This window comes from Strongylocentrotus purpuratus, unplaced genomic scaffold, assembly GCF_000002235.5.
Source record: "Strongylocentrotus purpuratus isolate Spur 01 unplaced genomic scaffold, Spur_5.0 spur5_scaffold_19, whole genome shotgun sequence".
Classification (NCBI taxonomy): domain Eukaryota; kingdom Metazoa; phylum Echinodermata; class Echinoidea; order Camarodonta; family Strongylocentrotidae; genus Strongylocentrotus; species Strongylocentrotus purpuratus.
In genome coordinates this window covers 22,436,462-22,449,463 of record NW_022145604.1, presented here as the reverse complement: position 1 = coordinate 22,449,463, position 13,002 = coordinate 22,436,462, and the positions used below count along the sequence as shown (strand labels likewise).

The window sequence follows — 13,002 nt, the reverse complement described above, 5'->3', positions numbered from 1 at the left end:
TATGAGTTAAACCAGTGAGAGAGAATGAAATGGCTGTCAAACTTTGTTCATCAAAATAAAAATCTCTCTATAAAAGTAAACGTAGTGAGTTATGATTATGATGGAGAAGTGAAATTCTGTCTGAAGAAAAAAAAATAATGGTTTATGATGACTATCCAAACAAATAAATGATGCCGGAAATTTGGGTAATGAATTTGATAGCAATATACCTGAGTAGTATATTTGAACTGAGACTACAATGCTCCACAGTATAAAAAGGTCACTGTTTCCTTTGTATATGCATTTGATTCATGATATTAAATTTTGATGCACAAGTCAAACAGCCACAAAGTATGTAAAAAAAATTTAGAAAATGGATTCTTATCATCATGCTGTTTTGAACTTTAATTTCATTAGTGCATAACAAGTTTACATTTAACTTGCTATTAGCCATTCAAGTATTCATAGACTCGAGAAAATGTATCACAGATGCCAACTGTTCAATTTTTGCCGTATTTGTTCTGTTGTTTTGCTAAAAATATGGCAGTACGTTTTTGTCTCGCCTGCGTAGCAAGAAGCGAGACATAGGCACCGCTTTTCCGGCGATGGCGGCGGTGACGGCGTCAAGGTTAAGGTTTTTGAATTTTTAGTATAATTTTGAAAGTATAAGTTCTCATTCAATGAAACTTGGACTGAAGGGTTATCAAGTATTCCAATTCATGTGAGTAGAATTTCAGGTCACAAAATCAAGGTCAAAGGTCATTTCAGGTCAACAGACTTAGACTATGTTGTGTCATCATCATCGAAAACTTAACCTCAGGCTAAGTTTTTGAATTTTTAATATAATTTTGAAAGTATAAGGTCTTATTCAATGAAACTTACACTAAAGGGTTATCAAGTATCCCTAATCATGTGTGTAGAATTTCAGGTCACTAAGTTAAGGTCAAAGGTCATTTCAGGTCATCAAACTTAGACTCTTTTGTGGCATCAACATCAAGATTTTGATTTTTTAGCATAATTTCAAAAGTGTTTGTTCAAATTCCATGAATTGAAACTTGTACACAAGGGTTATCAAGTATCACAAATCTTATGACACAAATTCCCAGTCACAAAGTCAAAGTCAAAGGTCATTTTAGGTCACTATGTGAGGATTAATGAATCAGTTTTTGTTATTTTTTCATATTCCATGAAAGTTATTAATCTTGGTACAAATTATAGTAAATAATTCTCCCGATGACTCTTGGTCAATATTCACTTCAAAATGCTGATTATATTCAGAGGATTTCATTGGGGGGGGGGGGCTGCTAATGGGCCACCCTGCCTATGAATAATGTCCCAACCTCAATTTTTGTCTCGCCTGCGTAGCAAAAAGCGAGACATAGGCGCCGCTTTTCCTGTGACGGCGACGGCGGCGACGGCGGCGACGGCGTCAACATCAAAAACTTAACCTAAGGTTAAGTTTTTGAATTTTTGATATCATTTTTAAAGTATAAGTTCTTAGTCAATGAAACTTTGACTATAGGGTAATCAAGTATCCCCAATCATGTGAGTAGAATTTCAGATCACAAAGTCAAGGTCAAAGGTCATTTCAGGTCAACAGACTTGGACTATGTTGTAGCATCATCATTGAAAACTTAACCTAAGGTTAAGTTTTTGAATTTTTGATATAATTTTGAAAGTATAAGTTCTTAGTCAATGAAACTTGGACTATAGGGTTATCAAGTCGCCCCAATCATGTGAGTAGAATTTCAGGTCACTAAGTTAAGGCCAAAGGTCATTTAAGGTCAACAAACTTAGACTTTGTTGTGGCATCAACATCAAGATTTTCAAAATGCTTCTTCTTCGTTATTTTTTAACCGATTTTGATTCTAATTGTTTCATATGATAGGGCTAGGAGGGGGATTTAAAATTTCTACACAGAATCGTGAAATTCATTATCTATGCTAATTTATGCAAATTTATTCGAAATCACAAAAAAGGCTTCTTCTCCTTCATTTCTCGACCGATTTTGATTTGGTCTGCTTTATATCGTAGAGCTAGCTTTGGTACACTAAACTTCTACACAGAATTTTGAAATTGTTGTCCATTAATTTATTATGGTAATTTATGCAAATTTATTCCAAAAATAACAAAAATTGCTTCTTTTCCCTCATTTCTTGACCGATTTTGATTTGGTTTGCCTTATCTGGTAGAGCTAAATTTGGAACACTAAACTTCTACACAGAATTGTGAGATTTTGCTCCATTGATTATTTATGGTACTTTATGCAAATGAAATGAAATTATGTTCCTTCCAGGGCATCAAATTTTTATTTTTTGTCCAGTTCAAAAGTGTACCACATAAAATTTACGATATTTGTTGTTGCGAGATGCGGATGAGCACTACGTCATTGACGTTCTGGTTTATCATACTGAATTGCGTTATGCAGGCGAGACCGCCGAGAGCGTTTCCCTTGTTCATCATATTGAATTGCGTAATGCAGGCAAGAGCGTTTCCCTTGTTTGTATGTTTTGTTACATTTTTAAATATTTTTTAATTGACGTTTTTCTTAATTTCCGATCATGGGCTTTGTGTCGTAAGTGTATTATGCACCTATGTCTTCACACGATGCACGCAGGAAGATGATACGAGCCCCAAACTGCGCACATTACGAACAACCCACGTGTACTGTATGCACGTCGCGCTCCGATCCGGGTACGTATACGTGGTACTGCCATTTTTTTAAGCTGCTTGCTTGGGCAATATGTTAAGGTGAGAGAAATTTTTTCAAAAATACTGTTTTTTGCGCTTAAGAATGCTTTTGTTTGTTGATGAAGGTTAGCATCTCTGATATATTAGCTGTTTGTTTGCATGTAGTATGTCAAATACTTAGTCATGCAGTGACGCAATAAATTGCTCTAGACAAGTCTAGAAAGACAGTGTAAACAAATAAAGATTGGGATCATCTCATCAACCACGTAAGAAAAGTAGTTCTCGTTGCTGATTGTGATGCAGCTAGTGCAAGCTGCACGATGACAATCTTGATACTGATTTTTTTTTGTGTGTACAGAATCAACAAAGTTTAGAACCACTCAGCAATACTACTGATCTAAATCCGGAAGAAACAGGTTTGTGTATTTGCTTATTTTGATTTTTTTTAAAAGTTTTAGTTTGTTTGTGTTGTTTGTTTTATTTGTTTGTTTTCTTAACACTAGATCAATCCTTAATTCGTCATCCGTAAGATATAAAGTATAAATGGAAGTTGATGACAAAATAGTAACTACTCCTTAAAACTCTTTTAACATTTTTATCACAGAAATTTGTCATAACCATGGAGTTACTAGTAACTCCATGTCATAACTCAGTGCACGTTTAAAACTGCAATCAATTGTTATTTATTAAATGTCAGTTACATGAAATGTTATAATAATAATGATAATGTTAGTAGTCACATTTGTAGGCCTATAGCTGATACCCTGAAAAAGTGCACATGCTCCATTCCCTGGGCAGTATTTTGGCCAGACGCCATTTTACAAGCGTAAACATGCCAATCCAACCACATTAATGTTCGCATCCTTCTTGGTACCTATTTTACACCTGGGTGGAGAGTGGCAAATGTAGATTAATTATGAATGTATTGTAGATATCCTTCAAATATTATGTTTCTTTATTGCAGAAGAATATGTCTTGGATAGTGTGAAGGCATCCAAAGCTGAAGGAGAGGATGACAATATGCCAAATAAAGTAGCAAGCCTGGTGGAGAAAATGCTTAAGGAACAGATTCGCTTAAAGGTACTATTCATTTTTAATCTTATTCATTATGTGGGATATGTACATGTACATGTACAAGATTTTCTACAATTCCTCAGTTTTATCCTAGAATCTGCCACTTCTTTGTTCCATGTGTTATAGGATCTTTAACATTGCATGCATAATTTATCGGCTTGTTAACACAGGAGACCCAGATTTAGAAAAACAATTCGTACCTAGAAAAACAAATTAATGGTACCCCTTAGCAGAATGTAATGAGTCTGTTTCTTCAAAAGCGCAACAAACTGTCACTATTTTCGAGCAGTTAACAGAATTTACCAGGTACAGTAAATGTCTGGAAAGTGAGTGTTGCGTAACATGACCTTTAAAGCCCCACTGCACTACTTGTGGCTACTTGCTCCCTCTATCTATATTGGAGTGGTTCAGGAATTACCTCACAGACAGAATGAAATATGTTAATTTAAATGACCATGATTCATGTTTACGACATATCACTTGTGGTGTCCCGCAAGGATCCCTCCTTGGTCCGCTCTTGTTTCTACTCTACATTAATGATTTCCAAACTTCCTCCCCCATTTTTGTCATTCATACTTTTTGCCGATGATTCCAATATTTTCTTTACTCATCCAAATCCCAATATTATTGCTGATGTTGTAAACAATGAGCTACTATCTGTTTTGGAGTGGATTAATGCCAATAAATTATCTCTTAATGTGACTAAAACAAACTATATGCTTTTCAGTAACTCCATAACATAACTACCTGGTAACATTTCCATTAATGACACAAACATTTTATTTGTTGAGCACACAAAATTTCTTGGTCTTGTTATAGACTGTAAACTTAATTGGAAAATGCACGTTGGAAATTTATGTAAACTTTTATCACGAAGTACTGGCGTCATCAACAGACTTAAACACTTCTTTCCTCTTGATGTTCTGTTGAATCTATACTCCACCTTAATTTCCCTTACCGGTATTTAAATTACGGTATTCTAGCTTGGGGCAAATGCTCAAAGACTCAACTGCATAGTTTATTGGTCATTCAAAAAATAGCGCTGAGAATAATCCACAATGTTGGTTTCCGGTCACATTCAAACATCTTATTTTTCAACAATAACCTTTTACATGTGTCTGATATATTTCTCTATAATTTGTGTATTTTCTAGTATCAACTTACAACAAATGAATTGCCTGATTCTGTTGCTTATCTTTTCACTAAGAACTTGGATATTCATTCATACCCTTCCAGGAAGAGGAATGATTTTCACATCCATCACATCCATTTTCTCAAAAAACAATAGTGTATACTGGTCCATCTTTCTGGAAAAATCTTCATCCTGATTTACTTCACCCTTCTTCTATTCATCAATTTAAATATAAAGTCAAGTTACATTTGTTGAATGCATATACAATAATAATGATGATTAGACATTTCATGTATAATGTTCATTTTTCTTATAACTTGTACCATGTTACAATTCATTTTACAATTCATTTGCAATTTTAGGCGCTCTTTTGCCTGTGTGACATAAGTGAATTTTAAGAGGAATGAATAATTTATGACTTCTAGTGTTCAGTTTTTGTAAACGTTCAGGTGGTGCAAACATGTGGTGGAAATAGGTGCATACTCCGTTATTTATTGCCTTGTTACTTCTCTTCATTTTAGTGTATTTCTTTTTCTTTTTTTTCTTTTTGCCCCCCTTTTTTCCCCCTTTTTTTCAGTATTGTACTTTATTGAACTCCAAACAATTATTTGTCATATTACTGCCGTCTTAATTTTAGTTGTGTACTTCTCTCTACAGTAAACATTTTCTGTCCCTGTCATTTTTTCAAGTCTCCCAGGAATCTATTCTTTACAAGCTCTGCTTTTCTATAGGTTCCTGCACATTTCACAGTTTGTACTTTTGTCTGGGTTTCCTTTAAATGATATTAGTTGTCAAACAATTGTGATGACATGTAACTTTGTAGTCTGATTACCTTGTTAATTACTATAATAATTTTTTTTAAAATTATGAAACAATATGTCTTTTATGTATATTTTGTTATATTTATTATATTTATGAAATATATGTGAAATGTGAAACCAATAAACTCAACTCAAACTCAACTCAATATAGAAAACAATGCCTAAGCGGTGCCCATTGGTCCCACATGATCCTCTTTTTCTTATGTTAATTGAGAGCTGAGTTGATGAGATAACCACCTGTCAGTGACCATGCTGGGAGGTCTAATCCCTCCTGGTCAAACTAGTGCAGACGGGCTTTAACATTAACTTTAACAGAAACGTTTCTACAGAGCTGTGACAGCCCGCATACACAAATATATATCCACCTCTGACAACGGGTATGATAATCTGTTTCAGTTAATGGCATCAGATTATGGTGTGTTTCCACAAGAGTGTATAACTGCAGATAATCAATTAGACCCAGGAAGCAGGGGCGGTGATCCCCCCCCCCCCCCCCCCTCCCACAAAAATTTGAAAAAAGTGCAAAAAGAATATGTATAGCAAATACTGACTAAAGACTGCAACACACTTTGAGGGTCTGGAAGGCCCAAGAGTGCAGCGTTTAGACTAATAAAATTGCAAAAATCTTCTTGCTCGGTCGCTACGCTCCCTTACATAATATCCTTCAAAATGTACAAGTAAATATTGTAGAAAATCTGTATTCCGTTGGTAGCACTGTGATACCCACTGGCATTCTTATGGGGCCAGCCCTCCCCCCCCCCCCCAATAAAATTGAAACGTGGTTTATTTCTATTTCGATACTAGTGATTACAAATGTTGCTAGAATGACATGATTTTCTGTGATTTTTCCTTACTTTTTTTGCGTTTGTTGGACAATGACAAATTCTCAAATTTACAGTCAGGCAAAAATATACTTATTTAGAAGCCTTTGTGTCAGGACCTGAGTATGTTAAAGATACTATTTCCCTTTTGCAGCCAACATCAAATTCTGAAGAACTTTGCAGGACTTATGAATATATCATGTGTATGTATGTCCTATCTGTGAAATTTAAACGTTAGCACTGTCCTAATATTCAAATTATTCAGGGAAACCCGTTCACTTGCTAGACTTCACTGTCAGACACTATTGAGTGACTGACTGGCTTTTTACTTCTTTGGTAATAACATACATAAAATGAGCTGTAAAGGGTACATAAGCATTTGCCTAACATCAATAACCCACTTCTTGTAATGGCCAAAATTAAACTGATTAAATCTTTGTGCAGCACAAAGCGTACAACTATTCAGTACAATGGTCTGAAAATCAGACTATTACTTTTGTATTGGTAGCATTTAAGTTGATTCAACAACTAATAGTCATAATTTTCCCACTTAAAGACATTTTCAAGCCCCCTATTTTTTAGGGAAGTTCTAAATTATTATTATCTTTCAAATGCCGTTGGAATTTAACCTTTTCATTTTTTTGGCCTGCAAATGGGACATAGTACCTTTAAAGAGAATAGAAATTAGACTCATCTGACCTTAACTAAAGGCCTAAAACCCCTGAGCTTCGTATAGACCTGCTGTGTTTGTGATGCATTGGGGTGTATATAATAGGGCCTGTGTGTGTGTGCCACGGCAGAATACATACAACGTTTTCTTTATCTGTACCACATGTTCAGGAGACCCATGTGATAAAAACTCTGATATCATGCACTCTAATTTTAACAAATTAATTTATTTTTTCTGACGGTCAGAGAAAATTTCCACTGTACACAGCTAGGCTTATGAGCCTAACATCATACACCCCCATTTGCTATATTGACACGTCCAATGTACGTTGTTCAGCTACCCTCCTGTGCGACGCGTATCCAGCGCATATCAGTAAAATCTGCGTTTGACTCCGCACAGCGTGCAAGTGCTGGTATTTTCTACGTCGCGTTAACTGTCCAAATCGAGCAAAACTAATTCATATGTGCTGATTTTTTTTCTTTCTTCTGGCCCCCCTCCCCATACGTTTTTGCTCATTACGCCACTGGTGATACCAACGGAATACAGATTTTTCCTTGCATATCTATGTTAGAACCTGAGGCTCATGAGAGTGAGAAACATGTATCAATGGAACACTTACCGGTATAAGGGAACCAAAAGCTTATTTTCTTCAGACTTGCAGCTCCTTCAGAGGCATGTTGGACTTTATACATTCTTGTTTCCTGCACTGTGGTGAAGTTATATATCTAGGAAACAAAATGGTTATTTTCTAACCGGATGTTCTTGCTCATACTCTGCTTAAAAATAATGCTACAGTATGTGATATGCAAGTTGTTTTATGATAATCATTATGTTTCCATTATTTATTTGCGAAGTTGTAAATTTGGTTATGATAAATGTTCATGTGGATGTGTATTCGTTTTCTTCATTCCTCAGGAGATAGGACTGACAGACAGTTCTGATAGCGGTAGAGGAGAAGGAGTCTCACTAAGTATATGGGACTTTGCTGGACACGACATATACTACACAACCCATCAGGTAAAAGAGACCTTATTTTCATTTTAAGAATATTAGAATGCTTGTGAATTCTACCTTGGTGCCATGTAAGCGAGTTTGTTATATTCTGGTATTTGAAAAAATTGAATAAATTTTATTGACTACCGGTACAGTCTCCCATACATTCCTCATGGAGTATCATTACAAATACCCCCTGGAACATCACCCCGGTAAAATAACCTCCCGGAAAACTTCCCCCAAGGACAATTACCCCCTAGAAAATTACCCCCATGGACAATTAGCCTTGTGGACAATTACCCCCCCCCAAAAAAAAAAAAGCAACCAAAGACAACCACCCTCGAGGAGAATTACCCCCCACCCCAAAAAAATTACCCCCTGTTCATTAAAGTAGAAGTCCACCCTGATAATAATTGGTTTTAACAAGAAATTTTTTCGGGTGTAATTGTCCTTGGGGGGTAAATGTCCCGCTGATAATTGGCCAGGGGGTGATTGCCCACAGGGGGTAATTGATCTAGAACCCGCATGGCATTTATGTCATAAATATTTGATATTTCTTGTGTGATTTGTTTTTGTTTTTCTTATCAGTTTCAGTGAAGATTTCTCACTCTCAAAGAAACTCAAAATTGAGACTATTCCCCCTGCTGTCTCAATATGATGCTTCAGTTCAGGGCACAGGGATTTATGCACAGCTGTAGGCCTACAATTTGGATTTACCATCAGTTTTAGACATTAATACATGTATGCATTAATGTGTGGTCCAGTCGTAGATGTATAGTCACGCCCAGGGTCTAAATTATTGCTTCTTTTTTTAATTTTATATTCCACTGTAGGAGAACATACTTGACATTAGTTTTGAATCGCTGACTTCTTGCTATCTAATAAAGGTGCAGAAAAGTGCTGTAAACAGCAACACCTCTGGAACTATGTCTTATTAAACTTTGTTATATTTTTTCTTTTTTAAATGAAGTTTCCTATTTATTTGATCTGGTGTTATCATGGGGTTATCTAGGAATTGATAATATGTATGCAGGCCTTAAATTTTAATATTTTTAGGGCAAGGCCACTTTTCTGTAGGGCACATTCCTATATTACAGCACAAATAGGAAGAATTGGAAAGGGCACACAAAATCTGCACGGCCAATGAGAGGGGCATTGAGGCCAATCAAAAGGGCATCCACGGCCATGGCCTTGGTGGCCTTGGATTAATTTAAGCCCTAGTATGCAAGTGATTGGTTTATCATTATGTATTGTAGCGTAGATACTCGAAAATTGATAACAGCTTTAATATGGAGCCAGAGGATCTACATCAGTCAGTTTTACCCCAAAAACATAACACATTTTTGAAAATCAATGCTTTGTTTTGGGTTCGATTAGAGATTGCAATATAGAGACATTTTGCCCCTTCTGCTGAATTATACTCTCTATATTAATACAGTTAACAGCTAAACTACTCATACCCTTATTAAGTTTTCTAACTTTTTAAGAATGTGAAAAACTGATTTGTCCAGATTTATGTTTATTGAGAATGTAAAATATTGAAGCTTACATTTAACAAAGGCCTTAATTTAACCAGTCCACCTTGCATTCATGGGTTACGATACACACAAAAAACATCAAATTTACGAGGGGTACAGTATGAATGATTTAGTTCTTAATCGTATATAAACAGTGCCTGAGGTCTCTTATTATTATAGAAATAATAGAGCATATAGAAACAACATAGCATGGTAGTTATTAAATACTTATAGATCATGTTTATTCCCTTCTCCTGCAGGTGTTTCTAACGTGGCGAGCCATTTATGTGATTGTCTTTGATCTCAGTAGAAGTTTGGATTCTGTCGTTCCCTCTGAATCCAGAGACGAGAATTATGAAAGGGTATTTCTTTATTTCATTTTATCCTGCTTGGTAAAAATAAATTATGCTTTCCAGAGGATAGATAAATGTTAGATAGTGTTGTGTTTTCATTGCCAAACATTAGTTATTTGCCAATTTCTAATTGTATCCCCCGGCAGTATGCCAGTGGGGTACTTTGGATTCAGCAGCGTTAAGCCACCGCGTCATATTCTTGTGCGCTCTAACTGCCACATTCCTTAACAGATTTCTTTCAAATTTTGTATGGAGGTGTATCTTGGTATAATCTACACGCCTATAACTTTTGGTGGTGCTGCCCCCAGCGTTCCATCTTCTATAGGGTAAACGGCCATATATTTGTTGATGGTTTGAGTGCTTTCTATAGGCCACATTTCTCAAGAGATTTTGTTCAAATTTTGAACGGAGACGTATCTTGGTATAATCTACATGCCTATAGATTTTGATGATGCTGCCTCCAATATTCTATCTTTCATAGGGTCACAGGTCATTTTTGATAGATGTCTTGTGTGCACTCTAGTGTGCGGTCTATTAAACTGCATCATATCTTGACAGATTTCTTTCAAATTTTGTATGGAGGTGTATCTTGATCAAATCTACACATCTTTAGTGTTTGGTGATGCTGCCACCTGTGTTCCGTCTGTTATAGGGTCAAAGGTCATATGTTGGTGGCTGTCTTTTGTGCGCTCTAACTGCCACATTTCTTGACGGATTTCTTTCAAATTTCTACAGAGATGCATTATACTCTAATCTACACACATATTGTTTTGGTGATGTAGTCTTGACAATAGTCACAGCCACTAGTGGCAATCTCTACTTTGGCTCAAATCTGACGTTTCATCATTGAAAGGTAAAGTATGAATGTAAAGAACTTGGTACAGATATCTATACGAGGATCGTGGCTGAAGTCCAACAGTCCTAGTAGTATAGTGTCCAGTCTGTTTCTGAGCAAATAATAACTAGACTATCAACGCTGTCTATCGCTTGGTCGATGTGGTGACAACAGTAGAAATACAAAATTCACGGCCAAGAATACGAGAACACAGTGAATATACTACATTAGGAATAGCTTTAATAGTAATTCAGATAAAATGTTGAACTAATTTATGAGTCAGTATACTCCTGGGGAAACTGCCACACATTGGCATTTTTAAAAATATTTGACCTCCTAATTCAAATTTACTTCGACAAAATTATTATCTATAGCATGAGCGTCTCCCGGTCAATTACCGGTAGACTAAAATCAAAATTCTCAACTTCATAAATATGTAATTTGATATGCGAGCTCCTATTATTCCATTGGCTCTAAAATTAAAATGATATAGATCATTATGTTTAGACTTGATACAGTAACATTTCTTATCGAGATTCAATTACCATTTGTCTGATTATGCTTGTGTCATATATTGATATGGTTGTCTTTCCGTAAAAATTATCGTTAAATAAGATGACACAGATAATAATAAAAATGTACATGTTTTAATCGAAAAGTAGATTTATCCCATAACCGTTCACTATTTTCTCCAAATAGGGCATTCACATACATACGATGGTGTTTTTGTGTGTTTTTATCATTGGCATTATCATACATAATTCTTTACAATTAAAACACAGGCTAAAGGAGGTGCCAAATCAGAACTGACATGTCTTGAGTTCATCAACTTCTGGTTGTGTTCCATCTACGCCCATGCTGTGGCACCCTCTTCAGTCAGGAATAAGAACTCTTCTAAAACAGCCCAGATATCTCCACCAATATTCATCGTTGGAACGCATCGAGAAAGTGTGACAGGAGATGCAAAGAGAAAGAGGAAAAGGTAATAGTTCATGATATACATGTATGTTGATAAAAAAAATAACAATTTTGTTTACTCCACGAAGCTCCATCAGCATCGGCTGTTCTTCCTGACATTCCAGTAATTCTCTGGGACTCCCTGGACTTACCTACTTCCAGCAGGCACGTGGCATGGGCATGGCCAATTGCATGGTACACATTTTATGCATCCTTGTCCATGATTGTTCGAGAATTTAAGAAATACTTAGGGATCCCACTGCATTTCTATCCTTTTTCAATTGTTCTTTGTCAAAATGCCGCGAACAGAGTCGCGATCGTGCAGTGATTTCAAACTTGTCTTGTTTTCGGAGCAACTTTCCAGGTCGCGTTGCAGTGTAGGATTTGTTAGAAATTTTACCCAAGTCACATCTCTCATTCAGGGATATCTCTGGAGGTTTTTTCCTTTATTTTCGTGCCACCAGCACACAACAGATTCATAGTATTGCACCATATTCCAACTGACAACTCAGATTGTAAAAAATATATAATTGCTTACGATATACTATGGAAAAAGCTAAAGCGAAAGTTACCCCAATCCTACTATAGAAATGCGTCAGCTACATGCAGGCGCGGATCCAGGACTTCTTAGGGGAGGGGCCCAAATTTGAAATCAATTTCACTCAGTGGGGGGGGGGGGGGGGGGGGGGAGGGGGGGGGGTAGTCAGCACTAAATTTTTATATTTTAAATATTTTTTTTGCTCCCGAAAATTTGAAAATCGCGTCGGCCGATAATTCGCTCAGTGGGGGGGGGGGGGGGGGGGGGGTGGGGGGGGGGGGGTCGTTAGTGAGCACTAATTTTTTTTTTTTTTTGATAAATCGCACCCCCCCCTCCCTCCCTTGATTGCCAGGGGGGACCCATCTCCAAAAAAGGAAAAATTAAGGTGTATTTACACCTTTTTTCCCAAGGGGGCCCCCTGGGCGCCCCCCCCCCCCCCCCCTCCCCTGGATCTGACACTGGCTAGATGTAGCTCGGTGACTCCGTGCCCGTCACAGCAGACGGCACATTAGGGACCTTTAGATTTGCGTGAACTGATACGTGTGACGTTCATTCAAGGCAGTGCATTAAAAGGACGTCAACCGTAGCAATCCCCGTTGTCTTCGTGCGCTCATTAGGGGG

At 36.8% G+C, this 13,002-nt stretch overlaps 1 long non-coding RNA gene across 1 annotated transcript; it reads left to right on the top strand.

Annotated features, from left to right (window-relative positions):
• Positions 1 to 8,107: 8,107 nt before the first annotated feature.
• LOC105440076 lies at positions 8,108 to 11,853 on the top strand. The gene is made up of 3 exons (XR_004064857.1): positions 8,108 to 8,205; positions 9,959 to 10,060; positions 11,669 to 11,853. It is a non-coding gene; the product is annotated as an uncharacterized LOC105440076 (long non-coding RNA).
• Positions 11,854 to 13,002: the final 1,149 nt, after the last annotated feature.